Source organism: Melozone crissalis, unplaced genomic scaffold (genome assembly GCF_028551555.1).
Source record: "Melozone crissalis strain CALT ecotype California unplaced genomic scaffold, PUWL_Pcris_2 ptg000023l_1, whole genome shotgun sequence".
NCBI classification, from domain to species: Eukaryota; Metazoa; Chordata; class Aves; order Passeriformes; family Passerellidae; genus Melozone; species Melozone crissalis.
Genome location: NW_026535801.1, coordinates 28,975,075 through 28,997,492, shown reverse-complemented (window position 1 = coordinate 28,997,492; position 22,418 = coordinate 28,975,075). Strand labels below are relative to the sequence as shown.

Sequence of the window (22,418 nt, the reverse complement as noted above, 5' to 3'; positions counted from 1 at the left end):
TGCATTTGGCTCCACATTTATCTTCCAGTCAGGCTCAATTCAGTATTTAATGCTTTTACATCTCGAGTGTTGCTACCGGATGTCTTTCAGGATGTAAATGGCTTTTTAAAGACTCCCTTTCCTCCTGGCAAACACACTTTGCATCTCTTAGACAGCTGCAAAGAGATGAAGGCTGTGAAGTTCCCTGGTAATAGCATTTCCACTAGGGGATGGGTGAATCCTACCTAGTCCAAGAGACAGATGAAGGAAGGTGAGGAGCAGGGATCTCCAGGCTTTTTACAAAATCTGTCCTTTGCCTACAAGTCTGTTCCAGAACTTGACTCATGTCTATGTCCTTCCTAGGCAAAAAGACTATTGTACATAACATATGGAAAAAAGACACACTGCCTGTTCACTTTGCATCACAAGGTTCCCAGAAATTATCTGTGAGCTGTGGGGCAGCACTGATATTTCTTCAATAGTTCTACACCCCAAGGCACAGGGCAGGCTTGAAAGGCTCTCTATAGATTTTCCCAGGGTCTTGGATCAAGGACAGTCCCCCTGGTTCCCCACAACACATTCAATACTCACAAGTACAGAATAACAGAGAGTATGCTGGTCTGTAATGCTGGAGATTTAGTAGAGCTTCACCAGCATGGACTTGAGAAGAGGAACAGCTGCCTCCCAAATTTACCCAAATAGGCACATGGCCTATTTTACTTAGAATCTAATGACGCTAAATCCCAGAACTGTGTGGAAGGCTATTCCAGGCATTTCCCAGGTCCATGTCATTACTCTGTCACTTGGAAGACTCCAAGATCTCATCACTGGGCCAGGACCCATAACAGTAATTTTTTCCAGGCTCGTTACAGTGTCTGCCAAGAGCATAAGCCTCTTATTTACGAACAGCCTGCTGGGGAGGTGACTCCATACTTGGCAAATCCAACTGCTTCTCTCAAAGAGGAGGGTGGGCAGAACTCAGGGCTGGGTACAGGGATGAGGAGTGGGATGAGGGGTGGATGCACAGGCCCCTCCTCTGCCTCACACACGGTGATGCAGGGTTTTGCAAAGCCACAGCATTCCACTGAACCTGCCTGAGGACAGGGTGCATGTACTGCCAGCATCCCAGCCATGTGCCAGGTCAGCCCTGCTGCCTCTTCTCAGCCCCTCTCTTTGGAAAACCCCTTGGCTGTCCCTGTTCAGCTCTTTCCCTGCTTTCTCCTGTGCCAGCCTGGACAAGCCATCCTGGTGGCAAACAGACACCTTGACACTCAAACCAGTGGGCAACTGGCCAAACCACCCCTGAGGAACAGAGTTCACCCTTGCATGACTCAAGTACACTCTCCTATCAAGGGCCTTCACCCTGCCAGCACTGGAGAGAAGCATCCCATGAGAATAGCCCTCAGAAGAGAGGTACCAGGGCCCCAGCTGGTGCTCTCAGTACCTGCACTTTGTTGTTGAATGCCCAAGTTACATCTCTGGTGTCGAGACTGGATGAATGCATAAAGCAGCAGCTGAAAATCAACACATCTTTGAAAGCACCCTGTAAGTCATCTGACCCAATTTTACACCCCCTGTGGCCACCCATCACCCCCCAGTTTCAGCAGAGATCTGCATCAGGATACCCTAATTCTGGTTCCTTCTACACTCAGCCTAAATTCTCTGCCTTGACTCTTAAGTCATTCAACTTGCAGCCATGTGGGAGGGTATACATGTACAGTCATTAACACTTCCATTATGCCCCGTGGTTTGGCAGGTGGTGCTGCATTATGGATTTAAACAGCACCAGCAAGTGAATCTACAACACTTCACTGGATTAGCATGTGATGGGAAATCATACCTCAAAAGTGTTCTGCATTCTCATGAAGCAGCTCTGATGAACAAGGCAACAGCAGGGCTCCAGCCACCACTACACTGTGCAATCACATCAGAAATTCACCCACAACTTCAGGGAAAGATAAACCCCCTCAAAACTCAATTACCATTGCATGGAGAGAAAAAAAAAAAAAAAGAAAAAAAAAAAAAAAAGAAAGAAGAAAGGAACAGCAGATTCTCTTGCCAGTTAAAGGAAAAAAGAGGCACACCCTCTTCTGCCACAAAGCATCTTTCACACGCACCAAACAATAACATCTGCTTTTGCCCTATAAGTTTTCACATGGGAGAAGCATACCACACTTGGTTATACTCATTGCAGCAGTCAGCTTTCAAGGTACTCAGTGCTCCACACCCAACATGATGCCTCCTTCTGTCTTATTATCAGGCTGACACTGACAGATTTGCAGAAATTGCACAGTCAGATTCCCTGAGGGGATGCTGTCCTAGAGGAATGAGAAGATGTGCTGGGCTACAGAGCAATACAGGCAGGCAGTGAACACACCTCTGAGTCTTTGCAACAGGGCCAGTAAGGACCTTGGATGGGACAAGAGGATAAAGCATCAGTTAAACACTGGTATCACCACACTGCCTGTCATTTTCTGGGGCTGGACCACACTCACCTTTCCCTCACTGTGAGTGGTACTACACTGCCACCGGACACTGCAGCTGTAGCTGAGTGGTACAGCGCTCCTAGCAGTGTACAGAACTTTGCTTTGCCTGAGCAGTGGGAAGGGTCACTTCACAGCTAAGGCCAAGCATGAACCAAATACAGCAAAGCAACCAGACAAAGTTTCTGCATCTAGGTAAGGTAAATCAAGAGCTACCTTGAAACAAGAATCCCTGGTCCTTCATTAACTCTTCCAAATCATTGCTTTGGTTCAGTTACTCTGCTCTCCTTCTCCTGCTTGAAACAGAAGAATCTGAGCAAGGAAACATGTTCAATCTCCTGAAGACCTTGGCTGAGAAATTCCAAAGAAATGTTTAGGTTCTGCCATAAGACCCATTTATAATTTCCATCCACCACACAGCTCTGAAGTACAGCTACCCTGCTGCAAAGTTGTAACCAAGTCAAGACACCAGGGTCTCTTCTCAAGCCAATAGGATGCAGCATTATGTTGCTCTAGCCTTAGGGTAGATCTCATATGCCATTCCTATGCATGTGCAGTGCCATTATTTTTAAACACCAAGCAAAGAGATTATGGATTAGCCTTAGTCTTGGCAATCCATGTAAATCTCTGATTTGCATCATATTTTACATACCAGACTCACAGAAACAGCAAAAAATTTGGATTTGGCCCTTCCTTCTTTGTACCGCAAGGGACACAGACCCTAACACAGAGTTATCCTCTTATACTTCAGCACCTTCAATGACAATTCAGACTTCGAATTTTAAATAAAACACAGCTATAGATATTGGTTTTTTTATATCGACCTAGTGAGTGATAATATAACATGAGGTGATTTAATCTTGACACAGGTTTGCATATAAAAATATCTCTATTAAAATCACAGATAGAGACAGCATGGATGGCAGCCACTTGAAAAAAATAAAATAAATAAAGCCCCAAAGCATTAAGGCCTTGTAAGGGACAAGATTACTTTCATCCTGCCACAGCATGTTTCAATTTAACCACTGCATCTCTCAGCACTTTTCGTTCATATTCTTTTACCACACAGAGACACAAGTTTGGTATACGCCCAGCCTTAGGAAGGGGAAATGGTATTTTGGGTCACCAGTTCCACCCACCCATCCACTAAACGAGGCTTTTGAAGTGCACCATCCTAAATAGGAGCCAGAATACATTAGCCTGGGGTCAGGAGGGCTTGGAGAGCCTGAGGCTGGGAGACATTTCAGGAGTTTTTTGGGTCCAAGTGGCTTTGTCAGCAAGTCCCTTGCCTCCTGCTGCCCACGAGGACACCCTGCCCAGGGCTGCTGGCATGTCTGCCCCAACCATGGACCCTAGCAGGCATTTCCTCACCCTTTTTGTCATTGCCTTGAAGGTGGCAGGCCTCCAATCACTGCCTAAGTTCAGCAGCTCTTCAGTGCTCTGGCTGAGACAGCTCCTCTTTGTCCCTTCTCACCTCCCAGCTATGCCAGTTCATCTTTGTGAGTCTTCCCAAGCCCACATGAACTGTGGCTCCTGTTACTTTGCTCTATTCTCTTTTACTCCAAATCAGAGAGAGAGAGCTGCTCCCAGAGTTTTGTGCAGTAGAAGGATTTATTCTTATGCTGCACAAAACCAAACAGATGCTTCAACACAGGATATGCCCGAAAACACAATTTTTCTGCTTTGCTTCGACAGCCTAGCATTTATTTCCATATTCTTGTGAGGCTGGTATGTAAACAACAGAGAGTAATTTGCTGTGCTCAGGAGACCTTAAAATAAGAGTCCTATTTCTCTGTCCTCCTGGATCCAGTAAGTCATCCTCCTGAGGTTCAAAGAGTTTCTGGAACTCATAATTCAAAAATCCATGGAATAAAATCAGGGTTGCTGGAGATCTTTACCAACAGAAAAGTAGGTTGAAACTGTTCTGTTATTTAATAATTCAAATCCCAGTTGCCTAATTAAACAGGCTTGCTACATTGCAAAAAGAATAAGGAATTACATATTCTCTTAGCTAACTTGGCCGATTAACATGAAAGCCTTTTCATGCTCCACAGGCGTTTGGTCCAAGGAAAACTTTTGAAAACAGACTTAATACTCCACAAGTAAATCTAATGTAACAAAACCCTTGCTGCTCACAGGACTAGAGTGATGCAGCAGCTTGTCAGCATCCTTGTGCTTCCTGGAGCTATTTTGCAGGATGCACAGAAGAAGCAATGTCCAGCAGAGCATCTCAACAGAGCATTCAGTACCTCTTTGGGCCTGCCCAGAGCTCAAGAAAAGCAAATGGTCTGCACAGTTCCTCATGCCTGACATAGTCCCTGTTTGCAGATTAGATCTGAAAGCATCCACAGCATGTGGAGGAAACAGAAGTCTCTCTCAAAGCACTCTGCCCTTGAGCTACAGAATATTTTCTTAGAGACGTACTGCTGCAAGTACTTATTCAAGTCCACCTTGTCCTCCAGCTGATCACAACCTCTGGATGCTCAAATTCCAAGCTATGATCCTTCCCCAGCTACCACCAAGGTCTCTTCAGGTGAAGTGCACAGAGTGGGCTCAGGCGATACCTGCCTTGTTGTCCAAGGGCAGCTGCGTCAGATGCAGGCAGGTACCTTAACAACGAGATCATGCACTATTCTGAGAGCTACAACAGCAGTGTTTGACCTTGCACTGCTGCACAAAAACAATTCACAACAGCTGAGGGTTTTTCCAGAGCACTGGGGCATGTCTCCTCCTGTTCCAAGGTTAGTTAGGGATTCTTGTCCCTATGAAACACCAGCAGCCACAAACCAGCCTCAGTCTGCAACTGCAGTCAGCAGCAAGCACTGCTGAGCCAAAGGGATTCCTTCACTGATCTCCCTGCTCCCAGTTCATCACCCTGCAGCACAAGCTCTGTGGATGCCCTTAGGTCTCTTTCTGGGATTGAGTGCTTGGGTATTGAATAACATCTTCCAAAGAGTCCTGATTTACAGACATGTGTTCCCCACCCAGCAAGTGCTGCACTTAGGCTGGTGACACCAATACTTCCATAGCAAGTATTACACAAGACATCAGCTACATATTTTCTGAAGATCACAATCTCTACTAAACTGCCAGCTGTCTATGCAGACCACTCAAGAGCTATCTGGGTATGCTAAGGACAGATGACAGACCCGATAATAGTGTCTCAATGTGACCAAGAGATTAAATTCCATCTGCATCCTGTTACTTTTGTCATTTCGTACCCCTTCAGAGTGAGCGTTTCAACAGCCAACTGGTAAAGAACTTGTATCACATGATCACAAGTTTACAGGAAAAGAATCCTTTAAATGCTTTCTTGAAGTCACCAGGTACCTGAAGACATGCTACAGTGGTGTTTTAGTTGTTCTTTAAGTGGGAAGGCCAGTTCAAGAAAAAAGTGGCTGTGATTCCCACTACACTGATGTCCATTAACATCCTTTTAATCTGAAATGGGTGGGTGTTTGTTCCAGCTATTGCCTATCATCTGTTGCTCACCATGAGGCTTAGTGCTTCCAGCAGTGCAAAGAGCAGATTCCTATTCAAAAGCCTTTCAACCCCTCTTATATTTGCAAGATGAACAAGTATTTGTTTCCATAAGCCAGAGCATCACTTGCACTGGAAAACAAAAGAGGTTGCAATAGTGCACCAGTCAAAACTATATCCAAGGAAGATTAAGCACATTCACTTTCATACTGATATGACCAATTCTTAAAAAAACCAAAAAAAATCATAAGAAAACAAAATTTAAAAGTCCAATAAAGCTGAAGATTTCTCTTTAATAATTATTTTTTGCTCACTTCGAAACCTTCTCCTTCCAATAAGTGGATTACACAGAGGATCTGCAGAGCCTCTTGCTGTTGCCAAATCTGCATTTTTTGGACACATGGCGCTGTCAGGGTTTGTTCACAGAGTCCCTCTCCATACTCCATTGCTGGCTCACCCACCACTGAAATCCTGCTCCCAGTCCTTCCCATAGCTGTGACAGGAGCTGAGGCATGCTGGCAAGCAGATGCCTGGAAAGCTGAACCCACTGGCGCTCTCAATCACATCGCAATTTCATTAAAGAACTTTTAAATAAAACAAACTCCAACATTTGCACTTCATAATTAAGTGGAAGCCAACTGAATTAGTGTCAAGGCATGCCATAAGTGAAAGCATCCGAACTCTGGCATCCCTGTGACCCTAGCCAGCTCTGAAAGGAAAGCTCCAGCAGCTTGTACCACAGCAGACCCTGACACTACACCTCCTTGGGAGTGCAGGAGAAGCTGAGACATGCCAGGCTCTGCCTGCTCCCACTCAGGGCACAGGTATCCATACCTATGGCGCTGCAGGCATGGCCTGGGAGGCACAGCAACATTCCTGCCCTGGCAGTGAGCCAGGAGTGACTTCCCAGTGGCAGAGTAATAACCACTGGGAGCAAGTCAAGCTCCTGCCCGAGCCCAGGGAAGCCGGCAGCACGGAGCGCTCCCGGGTTTCCCAAAAGGAATATTTCACTGTAACCCACACACAGTACATGACATGGGCCCCGAGCAAGGCGCTGCATGACTTACAGCTGACTTCAGCAGGCTTTAGTTTGATCCATAAATCCTCTAGACACTTCACAAGAATGTTGCTCAACTCCCACTGCCTTCAGCCTCACAAGAGGTAGACATAAATACTTAGCATTAGCATAGCTCCCCATGAGTCATTTTTTCTCCTTTTTAAATATAGCATCCTATAAATGTGGATACATTCTGAGCAATAAAACTCACATTGTTACTGTTCATCATGCAACCATAACAAGAAATTCCTCCTGCTAGCTTTGGACAACTTCCTCCACCAAACTCCAAGCACTGGTGACCCTCGCATGGCTGAGATGGAGCAGTGGAAGCTCTGCTCCATCAGGGAACCCAGGCAGCACAGGGACTCAGCACTGTGGCAGCAGATGTGGAGCTGGGCAGGAAGTTCCATCATCAACCCAGCCACTCATATCAACTTTATGAAGAGGAGCAGAGCTGCTCTGGACACAGGAAGAGCAGGGATTTGCCAGAGAGGAACACAGTTTCAGTAGCCGAGGAGCAGCTGTGCCAGCCTTGGGGAAGCCACTCACTGAAGAAGTGGTGGTGGAGGCATCTCTAGCTGGGGGATGCTCCCCACTCCTCACCTTCCCCAGACACACATCACCTCCCTCCGTCACCAGGCTTGAGCTTTCTTCCTTAGAAAACACAAACCCATGTTGTGTAGCCAAGCAAATGCCACAAGCTGCATCAGAAGCACCAAGGAAGAATCAGATGGGAAAAGCATGGACCAGAGCTTGTTGATTTTCATGAGAATCAAGACTGAGCACCCTCCAGTCTGTCCTGCTGCAGACTTTCTTGTGTGATCAATCCCTCATGCTGTATTTAGCTTTACTGAATACTTCAGTTCCCTAGCTGTACAAATGAGATGAATAGCAGGTCCCTATCTCACAGGTATACTACAAAATAAATAGATTTTGCATTACAAGTGTTACAGGAATGCTTTAAAACTTGCACAAGTATCAAGACTAATCCATCACTGCTCATAAAGAACCCTAGGACTGATAGCAAATTAAAATCTTACCTGCACAAACATCAGAGTACGCAAGACTGTTTTCTTAGTTTATCTGCTTCTGCTGATAACCATGTTTGCCCCAGTGCTCGAACTGCTCTAGTCACAAGCTGTTTGAGTTAAGTGCACCAAATCCTGGCTAGAGAAATACATGCTTTGCTCTGTCTACAACAACAGCTGAGACATCATTCATCCTCTCGTGTCCTAAAGGCATAGCTGAAAATGCATGCCCATATCCATCCTGCTGTCAGGTGACTGAAAAGTACACTTTTACCTCTTGGACCTCTCTAGTAAGATTACCCAGGAGAATTTATTTACCACAGTATTTTTCTAATTGTGTCTCCAACACTCTTATTTAATATCTGAAATAAGTGGAGTGGAAGAGCCACCACTCTCATCCTAGAAACTGTCATTTTAAAGACAAGATAAACAGAAGCCTTTGCTTAAAACTTCCAGGAGTATGTGTAGCTTAAAAAGCTAATTGCTTTTTAAAATAATGACTAAGACTCTGAGGAATCTAACTCCCAAAGTCACACAGGTAGTTTTGAATATGTTACCCTTTCAGAGTAATTATGCCATCAAAGTTCCAGTCAAGAGCTGATGAGCGTTACTAATATATGCTGATGAGAGAGCCTGAAAGACCTTCTTGGTTTATTTACACTTCAGTAAATCAGAAAGCACACCAAGATTTATTTTCACATACAAGAGTAACAGACCTGACCACAGGGATATTTAAGGAGGTTAACCCACAGCCCAGGGAGCAGGTTTACTGTAAACTGGCTGCAAGCTGATGCTGTTGTACTTGTTTTCACTGGAGATGATAGAAACTTGGAGCAGCTGTTTGGACTTCAGTGGACTAGCGCCAGTCACGACATAAAACAGTGGTCTGGCCCATTACCTGAATCATTACAAGTCACCATTCACATGCAAAATAGTCCCCAGGCAGTCCTCAGTGACATTTATCTCTAGACCAAGAACTAGGCAGATGCAGTCAAGAGCTGGGATGAAGAAAGAATAAACCATTTTTACCAGCTTGCATAAAGGTATATTTTTTGGTACAACATTCTTTGCAGAAGCAGACCTTCTCAAAGAGAAGGCAAGGCAAGCATTGTGTTATTTGGGAGAAGGTGAAAGAGTGCAGGAACTTTTTAACTTGATCTATAGTAGAAGAAAGTACAAGAAAGTACTTAAAGATTTTACTCTTGAGCCCATCAATGTCAAACAAATTTCAAGGTTACCAAAATTTAGCCAAAAATTAATATGTAAATTGTACAAGCACTGAACATTTCTGCTGGTCAGTTCTGGCCAGAAGAGAAGTAGCAGGAAGGGGAATCCCATCCAAGACTGTCTCAGATACTTAGATGCCTTCTGAAGTATCTCAGCTATATTTATGCTCCCAACACATCCACAAAGAAATAACTTCTACTTCCCCATTTTAGAAAGAAAACTGGACTTAGTGAAAGGCAGGTTCATTGGTCCTTGTAAGAGTTGCTGACCTTAGCCTACCTACCTTTGGCCAGGTCACAGAGAAAATACTTGGGGACAGTTTCCCATCCCTTCACCTAGCTCCAGGTGTTGGGCTGGTGTCTCAGATGGAACCTTTGTGCCTGTGCAGCACAAAGCACCACTCACTGGAAAAGCAGTGTCTGAGGCAGTAAAATTGCAGGAGAGGTCAGTAATAAGTACTATAAGTAGAGAAAATTACTCAAAAATATTGTTAGCCTCCCTCAACCCTGTCCCTACCCCTTCCCTCAATCGTTATTTCAGAAGACATATTTTTGTATAGTTATTTCATTATCTAATGGCAAACTGGCTGCCTGCTCTATCTCTATGAAGATTTCCATATATATTACTCCTCCACTGACATTTTCTCACACATACACATGCACAGATCAGCAATTGCTCCACTACATTCTCAAACAGAGAATAAAAGAGCCATAAATCTCAAAAAAACCAAGTATGCCAAAAAATTCAGCATCTGAAGTTACAGCTGCTCAGCTAGCTCAGAAAGAGCTAGTCTTGGCTTATTGCAGATATTTTTGAAGTGAACAGTGTTGCTCTAGATTTACTTTGGATACAGACACTCAGGATGTGACCCACTGGAGCACTGGAACTTTGTTTCCCCACAGAGAAAAATACAGCCAGTGACATTCAAGTAGAACAGGAAGGCTATTCTTCCCTCCCCACTAAGCATCTTCTCTCAAGCACCCCTGTAAGCAACAACAGGAGAAAGAAGCAACAGCTCCACCAAGGAGTGGGCTCATGTTCCTCCCATCTGCCAGTCCCACGCTCATTCTGTTTTCACTTGGACTAAATCCTCCCAAGCCTTCTGCTTTATACCTCTTAAATCTGGGTGCTTCATACAACAAAAATAATGTCATCCATCTTTGCAAGGTTACTTTCAAGGCACATTTCCATATCTTTTAACACCATTCTCTTCCTCCGCCCTACCTTGGAAGCTGGAAAATTAATTCCCTATTTTTTACATTGAATCTGTCCCCTGAATCCTGATTGACTTATTGATGACAGTCAAAGCTTATGCAAACACCTCCACCATGCAAAAACAGACCCCTCTTCATTCCTGTGGGTTCATGTTAATGTTCTCCACCTCCAGAGTCTGAAGTACTCCCTGCATTGAGAGCTGCCCATTTCTATGCTGAGGTGCAATCCCCCCTAACTCCCCCTGTGCACATAAGAGAGGTAAAGGGATGAGTGGTCATGGAGGAGTTACAATGCTGAGGCAAAAGCAGCTCCACAAAGTGTAGGGACACTGACTGAAGGCCCTGCATGGCTCCAAAGGCTGAGCAAGTCTGAAGCAAGGAGCCATCAGAAGTGACAGCTTAGCTGAAGCAGTGACAAACAAATAAACCAGGCAAAACCAAATTATTAAGAGTGGCCAAGCTGAAGTCTGGAGCCTAAAACTTTTACAGGGCATACTGATTCATCCTAATGAACTGACTCACCTGGAGCCAGTAGGGATGCCAGGCTTGGCAGCTGTGGGTAGAAGCTCTTGGCTTGAATCCAGCTACAAAAAGGACTTCACACCCAAGGAAGGAAGATAAAAATGAAAGGGCAGAATTGAATAAAGCTTAACAGTTTTCCTCAAGGAGTCTTCTAGAATTAAGAGAAGGGAGTGGAGCACCTGCTCAAATGTTGTCAGCCCAGAAACACCACTAGGAGCACATGGAGCAGCTAATGGGCCAGAGGGGACTTGGGTACAGGACACTGCAGTTAAAGAGGAGCCTAAGAAACCCCAGCACAATGACAACAATAATGAATCATCACACTCATTTTTCCTATATCCACCTGCCTTACATTGCCTTTGTCAATTACAACACCAGCTCGTGTGCAGGACTCCTCCTCCTCCCATTCCCCAAATGCCATTTTTCCACCAGATCCCAAAAAAAGAAGGGTGGTGAGAAGGAAGAAAGTCGTCTCTAATCACCTTCTGATACAATGTTATTCCTCCCTAGTGCTAGCCTCAGTCCCAGGTCAAGAAAAGAACACCCAATGCAACACATACCAAAAAGTTCTCCCCAAAGACGACAAGTTTAGTTTCTGCAATTCTTAGCATTCTCTGCAAAAAATTTGGAGCTTGTGAAAATACCCACCAAAAACTTCAATAAATAGAACTGCCTCTCAGATAATTTCTGAAAAGAGGTGCTGGGCCAGCTCTGACCCAGCTGCTCTGCTTCAGGAGAGATGTTGGAGGGGTGTTTGGCCCTCTGCAATCTGGGTATACACTCTTATCATATTGGATATCTCCTGGAATGGAGGAGCAAAATCAAAGAAAGACAAATTGATGCAGAACTACAATATTCTAATAATAATAAGCTATTCATACCTATTTTCTACATATGTTATTATTTTTAAGGAGATACTGTCAGCTTGGTATTTTCAGCTCAAATATCCAGAAAGAAATCTTAGCTCTCTTAGGCAGTCTGAAGCTCTACTACAGAGAGTTTTTCTTTAAAGCTGTTACTTCGTGCAATTTCCTTGCCACACCCCTTGTTCTTTCTCTTATCTTTCTCCTAGCCTTTCTTAAATTAACAGACCCTGTTTTTGCAAATCCATTTTAATAGATTCAGAGCAAGAGACAAGTACCTTTCATAAAGAAAAGTAACAGTTTTAGGTATTTGAAATTCATCTCTCTTATGCAAAAAGAGCCTGAGCTAACCAGGTAATTTCAGAGTGAAATCTCAGAAAGCACATCTATAGCTGATACAACTATAAAGTTGATTCACTTTTCTTAATATCAACTCTTGTATGAACAACAGTTTCCAGGTAAGACGTACATAAACATTTCCAGTCAATAGCATTCTTTTAAGCCTGCTGACAAAATCCGAACTTAGATGATTTAAGCTACCTGAGGACTTGGTGGCTTAGATTTTTGTATTTCCGTGGCATTACTGGAGATCAGTGCCAGCTGACAGTGCTGAAGGGCTGCAGTTCCCTGTGCTGGGAGAAAGCCTCATGCCGGGGTCAAGGCTCCCCTGTGAGCTTTGCTCTTCCAAGAAAAGCCCTGTCTGCACTTGGACCTGCTGGTGTGAAGTCCCAATTTGTTGCACGACAAGGAGAGTCACTGGAGCAGAGGAGTGCAGGATGCTTGAGAGTGATCCACTCGAGGTCTAACACTTAACTTGCTCCTCAGCTTGCAGCCAGCGTGGCTTTATCTTAGTTTCCCTCTGTCTAGGAAGCGGGGCTTTATACGTTGTTTCTAGGGCTCTTGAACCATTGATTAGAGTAAATAAACAAACAAAAAACCTACAAATTTTCTTTCTAATCCTCAGCAATCCCAACCACAAGTCTTAAAAATCCTTGTCCTATCTGTGGTTCAGTTTGTTTTCTTAAAGCAGAAAGTATAAAAACAAAGTAAAAGTAAAGTAAAACCAGGAAAAAAACCAAAACCAACCAAACCTAAACCCGTACCTCCTCCTTTCTCTGTAATTGAAGATAGCATCTCTGCCCTTCTAAAAGTTATGGAAGCTTATACAAACTACTCAGTGATCCAAGAGCAATTTTAATGTAAGGTAAGAATCCTCGGCATACACAGATCACATCCAAACACACCCGGGGTAGGAAAGTAAAATAATACCGTGACTCTGAATCTGTGGCGGGGGGAACAACCCCTGACACAAGCTTACTTACAAAGATCTTCCATTACACCACGTAACTCAGAGCGAGCCCTCTCCCCAGCGCTCGCCCCGGAGCGGGCACGGACCGCACGGCGCTCCGACCATAGCGCCATACATTCCCTTTCCCCGGCTCTCGGCGGGGCATGGACCCCGAGCCTCCCGCAGCCCGCCCGCCGCACGGAGCTCCCCCGTACCGCCCGTACCGTCCGTCCCTCGCCCGGCGTCCGGCGCTGCCGCCAGCGGCGGCTCCGCGGCGACGGTCGGCGACAGCGCTTTGCTCCCGACACCGAGCTGCGGCCAGGGAAAGCGGCGGTGCCCGGGGCGCGCTGCTCCCGACGGCGGGGCTCATGCCAGCGTGGGGCGCCGCATTTCAGCGGGAATCGCTGTGGGGAGAGGAAAGAGGCAGAGGGGGAAGCCCCGCCGCGGTTACCGCCGGGTGTCACGGCGGTCCCGCCCCTCCCGCGGGCTTGTCACGCGTGGAGCGCCGAAAGTGCGCGGCGCTGTCCCGCGGAGGACGGGCAGAACGCACCCGGGTTATTGTTAGTTTGGCCGTGGCCCCCCGCCCCGCTCACAGAACGGAGCGGCGCCGCTCCGAGCCCACTCCCCGCCCGCTCACCCGGGCTGTGGGGCCGCGCCCTCAGCGCCCGCCCTGAGGCGGCCCGGCAGCGCTCTGGCCCCGGCGGCCGCGGCAGCGCAGCCCGCGCCCGCCATCCCTTATATCGCCGCGGCGGCTGCTATAAATAGCCCGGCCCCGCCGCCGGGGGCCGGGCCGGGCGCCGCCGAGGGGGATTCGCGGCGGTGCGGGGACCCGCCGTCACCTGCGGCTCGGCGGCTCGGCCGCGATGGCCGCTCGGGCCGCGCGTGGGGGCCGCTGTCCGGCGGGCGCGGCGGCGGCGCGGCTCCCGGGGGCCCGGGCCCGCCGACCCCCGGCGCGGCAATGGGCCCGTCCGCCGCCGCCGCGCGTTAAGGTGGAGCGGAGCGGGGCGGCAGCGGCGGCGGCACCTTAAACCGCTCGGGCCGCTCTCCCCGCCCGGCGCCCCGGGCCCCACGGGGCTGTGGCTGACGGGGAGCGGACCGACCCTCCGGCCGCCGGGCTTGTGCAGCCGCCAGCGGAGGAGGAGGAGGGGGAGAGTAAAGAGCCGGTTCTGTCTGACGGACGGGGCAGCAGCCGGAGGGCACGGACTGCCACAAGCGCTGTTCACGCCGCATGAACGCGACACACACCGAGCCTTTGAGAACCAGCTACTGTGCGCACACAACTCCCCTTCTCCCCCTCCCCCACATATATATATATATATATATATATCTGTAGCTATATTCATACTTAATACGAGGAAGCTTCATCAACTTTAATCCCAATAAGAGAATTCGTGTTTAGTACACCAGAGCTCATCCTATATAGCACTCGGGGGACACATAGGCAGTGGTTACTTTTCTTACCTCGCATGTGTGCCCTTGGCTGGCACTGGAAGGCAGAACCAAAGCAGCTCGGACTTTGCCACCTCAGACCTTGCACCTGACACCAGAAAAAGCTCTGCTCCCGCACCTACACACTTAGTGACACATGCTGCCCTCACAGAGGATGCTAGGGAAGGATGTGTGACAATAATCCATAGCAGGAAGGATGTGTCCTACCACAGGAGCACCTTGGGCGCAACCCTGGGTGGTGCTGAGGTACAGACCAAGTGCCCACAGCATCTCAGAGGGTACATTTAGTCACCTGCAGATTTACTATGCTAGGTCAGGGCTTACCTCCCTGGTGGTGTGCCAAGCAGAGGTACAGGAACTCAAAATGGTTCTTAAACCCAAGTGAAAAATCCCAGCTCTCCTCCTGTGCTGAATTAGCATTCTGTTCACTCCAGTAGTCCCCAGAAAGATCTACCCAAGGAGTCTGGCACAGCGCTGTGGCATGCACAGAACAAGACAGCCTCTGTGCTATCTTTCCCACGTGTTAGAGGCAGAGAGAAGTGTACTGCCATTTTACAAACAAGATATGTGAGTATCTCAAAACCTGCATTGGTCCAGCAGCATGGAAGAGGTGAGCGGGAGCAGACCAGGAGAACCCCACAGGTTTCCAAACCAAACCGTGGGACAGATTTGTTTTGTTCACATGAATTGACAGCTGGGTTTGTAAGATTTGCATTCATCAAAAGGAGTCACATGTTTACACCTGAATTTGATGTGAAACAGCTTCTCTGTTGGTTACAGATTTTCCCTCTAGGACAAAACAGTCTCCTCATCTTCCCAGTGCAGTGATGGAGGTGACTGGCTACGAGGAATCTGGTTTTTGCTATCAGCACATCTTGCCACCAGGGAGGGCAGAACTGGCAAAGCTGCACACAGCAGGTCATTTATACACCCTCAGAGGTGTGGAAATGCTGTCACTAAATGCTGGGGACACAGCAGTCCTGGGACTGATAGGCCAAAGTCTTCAGGTTTAGATCTTTAAATCAGAGCATCCAGCTTTCTATTTGGGCATCTTAAACAAATCACCCTTCAGAGCTGCACACTTTTGCTTCTGTGGAAGTGGCTACATTTGCCAACCAAGCCCGATATTCAGACACCTAAACCTGAAAATCTCTGATGCATTTCAAAGTCAGTAACACTTGACAGGAAAAGCCTGTGGCCTGGCTCCTGTATGTCAGGTATCTGTATGTCAGGTTGTTGCTCAGCTCTCAGTAGCCTTCCTACCATAAGAAATACTAAAATTATGGATGGAGGAAAGCCAAAAAGGCCTCTTTCAATGCCATCCAGTATCTGGAGCAGCGTTAAATTTCTTGTGTGCGTATTAGTTAACAACATTGCTAAAGGGGAATTGCTGCTGTGGTTGAGCGCTTATACAATACAACTCCTTTTTAAGTGCATTTTTGTATCCTGCTGAGTCACCCCAAGGAGCCCTCAAACAAAGCATCATGTTCAGTTTGACAGCAGAGGCAGTGGCATCAAGAGCCTCCCCTTGACCAGCCCTCCCTGGGGGGATATGAGTGCAGGATGGGTGACACTTCAAACCTTGGAACGAAATAGAAAGCTAAAAGAAAAGAGTGCCTGAAAATTTCAGCCAACGTTTCCCCCATACAGATTTCAGCACATGACATTTCCAGTCTGTTTCAGCTTCAGTGACTAGATTAAAGTGACCATGCAACCTCTGAACTCCTCAAGTCAGATTATACTTCGGGCTAGCTCTCGCTAAATCAGAGGATGCATTATGTATGTAGCATAGTATTTCACTATTAGGTCTAGAAGAATGTGGCTGTTTATTATCCTATATTAAAGCTGAGTGGGTTAGTGCAGCATGATCCTCTTGGCTTGTTTTGTTGGCAGCTGCCTTTTGGGCTGCTGGGGACACTTCCCTTGCCCAGGCTCTGCAGCAGGAGGTTGCAAACACAAGGGTTTGCACAGCACCACAGCAAGACAGAGACTATTTGCACAAAATTAAAAAAAAAAAAAAATTAAAAAAAAAAAGGAAAAAAGTTTTCCTTTCAGGAACAGTGCAATGCGTAAGATTTTTGTCAGTACAAGTTCCTGCTGGTGCCATACAGCCAGGGATAAGAGGTCACTTCAGGGAAGTCAGGGGATGGAGATGGGGTTTGAGGGGATGCAGTGGCACTCCCAAGAACTAACCCAAGGTGCTGCTGGCATCACTGTCTGGAGGACAGGCAGGTTGTGCTGGAGCAGGGAGCTGTACCTGCCTGCACCTTGCGGAGATGAAAGCACCATCCTGCACCAGATTGGATCAGAGCAGAGCCCTGTGGGCTTGACCCTTGGTGTTGAGTTTGGAGAAGAGCACAGAGACCACAGCCTGAGCTCTGTCAGGATGAACAATATTGCTCTGCTTCTATGGACTAGGAACAATGAAGCCATAACAACTGAGATTGATTTCACCAGATTTCCCTGGTGCTTGGCACACACCATGGTGAAGCTGCTTATCAGTAGAGGACATCTAGTGATATTCCCATGCAACTACATAAACTACATCAACTGATAGAATTTCTCATGTGACTTCCTCAGAGTCAGCATGGCTGGAGATGGGACATGGAGTGGCTGTGACAGCTGCAGGAGTGCTGGGACAGGCTGAACATGAGCACCCTCTATAAATGAGTCACAAAGAAAAAACCTCCTGAGAGGCTTAGGGAATATACAGTGAGGGCACAGGTAGGAAGCTCAGGGGAGCTGGTGCAGGGGTGCTGCAGGGGTGCTGCATCTTTTAAGGAGACATTACAGGGGGGTGCAGAGCTTTTATTTCTACAGCAAAGACCATGTAAACTGGGATACAGAGATTAAAATCGGCCGTTTTCTTTCAGGAGTCTTTGCTCTTATCTCAATTTGCCTTTCATGTGACTCATCCTGAGCACATGCTGCAAACATCAGCCTCAAGATCAAGATTTTTTTTCTCTACTACAAGAAATCAGCCCTTTCTCCATGCCCTTTTACAGCCTGCTGCTCTTTGTTCTAGGAAGGATACAAAGGATACTTCCCTCCTCCAGGTTATTTATAACAGGGGATTCTCTAGAAATGTTTTTCCAGACATACTCCAGGCCTAGGATCAGGAATTTGGCTGTGAAACAAAGAGACTGCCAATTTGGTTTCTAAAAAAGCAAGGATTGGCAGAGCTTTATAAAAGAACACACTTCCCTAAGGAAATAGACTCATTTTATCTGACACTTCCTTTGAATGGAATAATTCCCATTAAGATCACCATTAATTTAGGAGTAAGGGCTTCACATCTTGTCCTTACTTCCGTGTCAGATGCACTCAGTTTACAAGTGTTGAGGAAAGGTGAGACTTTTATTACTCCTAATAAAACACAAGGAAAGTTTCTGCTGGCCAGATTAGGTCCTTGGAAATAGCTGTGCAAAGCTACAATACCTACTCAAAATGCAAAGGGTGATGTTGAAAGGCGTCAGTGACACGGGTGAAAGAACAGAGGAAAAGACTGCATTAGCACCTGCAACAACTGTTGATTTTGTGCCCTTCATGCATTTGTGTTATTTATCAATGGCCTATATTTAGCAATCATAAGACCAGAGTGTGGAGCAGCCCCAGGTCTTTGCTCTGCTCTCCAGAAGGCAGCTGGTGGCTAGCAGAGACTGGCACAGCTCTGAGAGATCCACAGTAGCTACTCATACAAGGCAGGAGTAATTTCTGCAGCACACTGAGTCATTGTAGGAAGGAGACTGAATCTTACCCAATTTCCGAAAGAAGAAGAGCTCTAAGCTCTCTTGTGATGAAACAAACGCTGGCAGAGCACATGTTGTTATGTGGCAGGCAGGGAGGCCACTTGAGACACATTCAGGAGGTCTTCATATGAGCAGCAGTGAAGGACACTTCAGAGGCTGAAAGCTGCTGGTGTTGAGCAGCGAAGGCATAGTGCAGCTGCTTCAGTACCAGAGAGCCACAAATTAATGTGAGATGTGAGTTTCAAGGCAGAGGAGATGAGGAAATCAATGACCCAGACAGAAGAAGAGATAGTGCCAGATGAAGCCCGATGACGACATTTGCAGGCAATTTGTTCACGGTGCTGGGTGAGCTGCTCGGGGAGAGATGGAACAGATTAGAGATGACTGCATATACTTTGCCCGAGAGCAAGACTGTGAGATTCACAGTAGCAAGGCCTTGGTGGCTGTGCTGCATCCATGCAGAAATATTAATAACTGCTTCTCTTAACTATCAGAGCATTAGCTCCAGCTGATTTTACTTTTGTGCATGTAGAAAAGCAATTACTTTTCCTCTTGGGGATTTCATCTGAGGGTTGTACAATGTTGGACAATTATGTGTTCACTCACAAATACAGTTTCGTGAAAAATGCAGGCTCTCATGGACACATGTCAATTATAACTCCAGCAAAATTTAGCTATGAAATGTTCTAAGGAATGTAGTAAATTCCATTTTACTGGGAGAAAAGTGACACGGGAGTCTTATGTTGCACTGGCAGTTCCAGGGCATTAACCTGCAGAAATCTGACCTTGAACAGGAAGAAAAACTAGCTAATATGTCTAATGAATAGATTTGATTGTTGCTCAGGTTTCTGGCTGGACATTCACCACACATCAGGAGCTCAGGAACAGAGTTAAGCTCAGGGGAAAGACAAATGGTCATGCAGACTGGCTGTGTGCCGCAAGGCATGAAGACAGGGCATGGCAAGTGGAAAGTGAGGTAACTTTCAGCAGTTTCCACTTTAATGGTCTCAGTTGCACACATAGAAGTGAGTTTACCTTCTGGGACTGCTTGAGCTTGGGGCAGGTCTGTTCATCACCACATCTGAAATGCAGCAGTGTGGTGTGCTCTGGAACACACTGTGTCCTGGCCCGTGACTCCAAGTACAAAGCAGGGAACACACATATAAGTGTTTGAGACATGTTGTACTCGGAGAGCTGAAACATCTGCAATTGGTCGTGGCTCTGTCCTGCTGCTCTCTAGAACCTCCCTACAAGTTATCTTTTATTCCTAAGCTCATTTCAGTCATCCAGTGATCTTATGCATCTTTTGGGCTGCTTCCCTATGGTTAAAACATAGGACAGAGGATCCCCCAAGAGAAGACACAAGACAGGCTTAGCAAGGAGACTGAGAAAGACAAGAAAGAAAGATTTCCCAGATCTCTGTCCTTGCACCTGGAGCTTATTTCTGCTTGTGCTGCAGGCAGACCATAACTGTATGCACAAGTGCTGTGTGTGGGTGACTCCCTGCCCACGTGCTCTGGAATTGCTCTCTCTAATCTGCCCTGCCAGTTACTGAGGGCAATACCTTAATAAAGCAGTTGAACTTGTAGTGGCTGTCAAACCTACACTGGGACAGGGAGCCTGCTCTTGTCCCTGCTCGCTTGTATACAGAGCAGAGTGCTGTAAACAGAGCTATAAATACTCCTGTGCCCACTGAATGCTCGAGGTCAGAGCAGATCAGCATAGCAATTCCTTCTGGCTTTGAAAATAAGCTATGAATCAATGCATTCATTGCAGGCTGAGTGTCCCTGGAATGAGGCTGATAGTGCTGCTCTAAAACATTGGCATTCTGGGCAAGAGCACAGCAGAGAAAAAAATACATGGTATTGAACCATGCAAAGGGCACTAAAATCTACCTTTGGCAAGAAGTAATTCATCAGGACATTTGGATGCCAAATCTGGAAATAGCTGGTGGCTCAAGGAAATATTTACAGCTCTCTGAACGACAGTGATTTTTATTTATAAATTATATGTTTGTAACCCTTTGAATGGCATTCAGGTTACATTTTGGATCTCCCTGCTGTATCTCAGCCTCCATGCTCTTCACATGAAACTCACTTTATCAGCTTGTAGTTGAGGGAGCAGGACAGGTGAGAAGATGGGAATTGACATGGAGGTGGAAAGCCAAACCTCAGCCCTAGGCACATCAGTTACCACCCTGCAAGCCCAGAGAACATACTCAGGAAGGCAGGACACATCCTGCTCAATATTGCCAAGAGCAAAACCTAATGCTCTTCAAAGTCCTTCAAGCTCAAACTCCTTACATTGGGAAAAGGTTTAAATCCAGAACCCAGCTTTAGATTAATCCAGCTTGAGCCAAGCATGTGAATGAAGGTCCAGCCTCACTACATCCTTTATGGGAAATCCCTGTAGTTACAGCTAGAAGTGATGCACCCTCTGAATCCACCTTGGATGTCTCCTGCAAGGGAGGCAGTTCTCTGATTTCTGAAAGACATTTTTATGTAGAAAGAACAACCACATTAAAAAATCTTCAGTAAATTCTTGATGCTACTGGCCCAAAGACTACAGTCACCGTGAGAGCTGGTGAAAGGTCTGGAGCACAAGTCCTATGAGAAGCATTTGAGGGAGCTGGGGGTGTTTAGCCTGGAGAAAAGGAGGCTTGGGGGTGACCTTATTGCCCTCTATAACTCCCTGAAGAGAGCTTGTAGCAAGGGGAGGGTCAGTCTGTTCTCCCAGGCAGCCAAGGACAGGATGGGAGAAAATGCCCTCAAGTTGTACCAAGGAAGGCTAAGATTGGATGTTAGAAAAAAATTATTCACTGTTAGGGTGGTCAGGCCTTGGTCAGGCTGCCCATGAAGTGGTGGAGTCATCAGCCCTGGAAGTGTTTAAAAGAGGTTTAGATGTGGCATTTAGGAACGTGGTTTAGTGGTGGCCTTGGCAGTGCTGGGTTAATGGCTGGACTTGATGATCTTAGAGAGCTTTTCCAATGTAAACCCTTCTATGATTTTTGTGGAAAAACATTTCAGAGAGACTCTCCCTTGAATTCTCTTTCTGATTAATATTATTCTTCTCCCCCTCCTTGCCAGCTTAACAAACATTTCTGTGTCTAAATGGCGTTTTTGGTCCACTGCCTGTTGCAATCAAAAGATCCTTCTTATTGACTTCTGGGACAGTCAGGCCCAGCTATTAGTGAAACATAAAAGCATTGGAACCCCACACTACTGGGACTGTGTGTGTAAATGGCATTACTTGCCTCCTCCTGTGGTTTTTCATGAGATCAGGACACAAAGCCTTGTCTTTTGGGAGCCCTCTTTCCTTCAGAAGCCTGTTTGCCTTTCTATCTCATAATGACAGTGAGAAATCCTTAAGGGTTTTCTAACTCCCATTTCCCAGCAGAGAGCCCCAGCAGGCAAAGGCTTTGTCAGGCAGCATATTAATGAAACAGAAAACATGACCTGAATTTTTATAGCTTGTACTTAGCAGGTCATTTACTTGTCATGAAAAGGGACATTTTGCATTGGTTGCCAATAATAGCTTCAGAAAAGGAGCACTTAGCTCTCATGTTTAATTCCCATGAGGATGAAGGGTGAGAGGAAGAGCCCCCCAGCTGCTCCCTTACCCCCACCCCACGCTGGGATATTCAAACTATGCTGAGCACTCCTCTCAAATTCTGCTGCAGGAGCAGGGGTCTTATGCGACTCTGGTGGGGATACCCACACACAGATCTGTGTCCCAGATCTCATCCTGAAAGGATTCCTTATCCTCACATCCCATGCAGCAGCAGCAGCAGCAGCAGCAGCAGCCCAGCTGAGCAGCTCCTTGCAGAGCTGAGCTTGCCGATTTCCTGTCAGCCCAGCATGGTTCTGGCTGGTCAAGTTATCTCTTCCAATCAGGGCTGGGTCACTACACCCAGGCAAAAAATTTGATGCAAAAGTGGGGTAATTTTCACAAGCTGTGGGGTGATTTTCACAAGCTGGAGGGTCAGGCTTTTCTCATTGTGCAAGGGGAACAGTGAGGCATGCAAATTCCCTCAGAGATAAGGAAGATGTTCTTAAATGGGCTCTGAATCCAAACTAGCA

At 46.6% G+C, this 22,418-nt stretch overlaps 1 protein-coding gene across 2 annotated transcripts in view; it reads right to left on the bottom strand.

Annotated features, from left to right (window-relative positions):
• MRAS (muscle RAS oncogene homolog) overlaps nt 1–13,846 on the bottom strand; it is a 38,385-nt gene extending 24,539 nt beyond the window's left edge. Inside the window, exons 1-2 of one of the 2 annotated variants that reach the window (XM_054277790.1) lie at nt 13,779–13,846; nt 13,366–13,545 (exon numbers count right to left, since the gene is read on the bottom strand). The gene's annotated coding sequence lies outside the window, so the exon portion shown is untranslated. The other variant, XM_054277792.1, reaches the window with a different exon arrangement.
• Between the last annotated feature and the right edge of the window lie 8,572 nt (nt 13,847–22,418).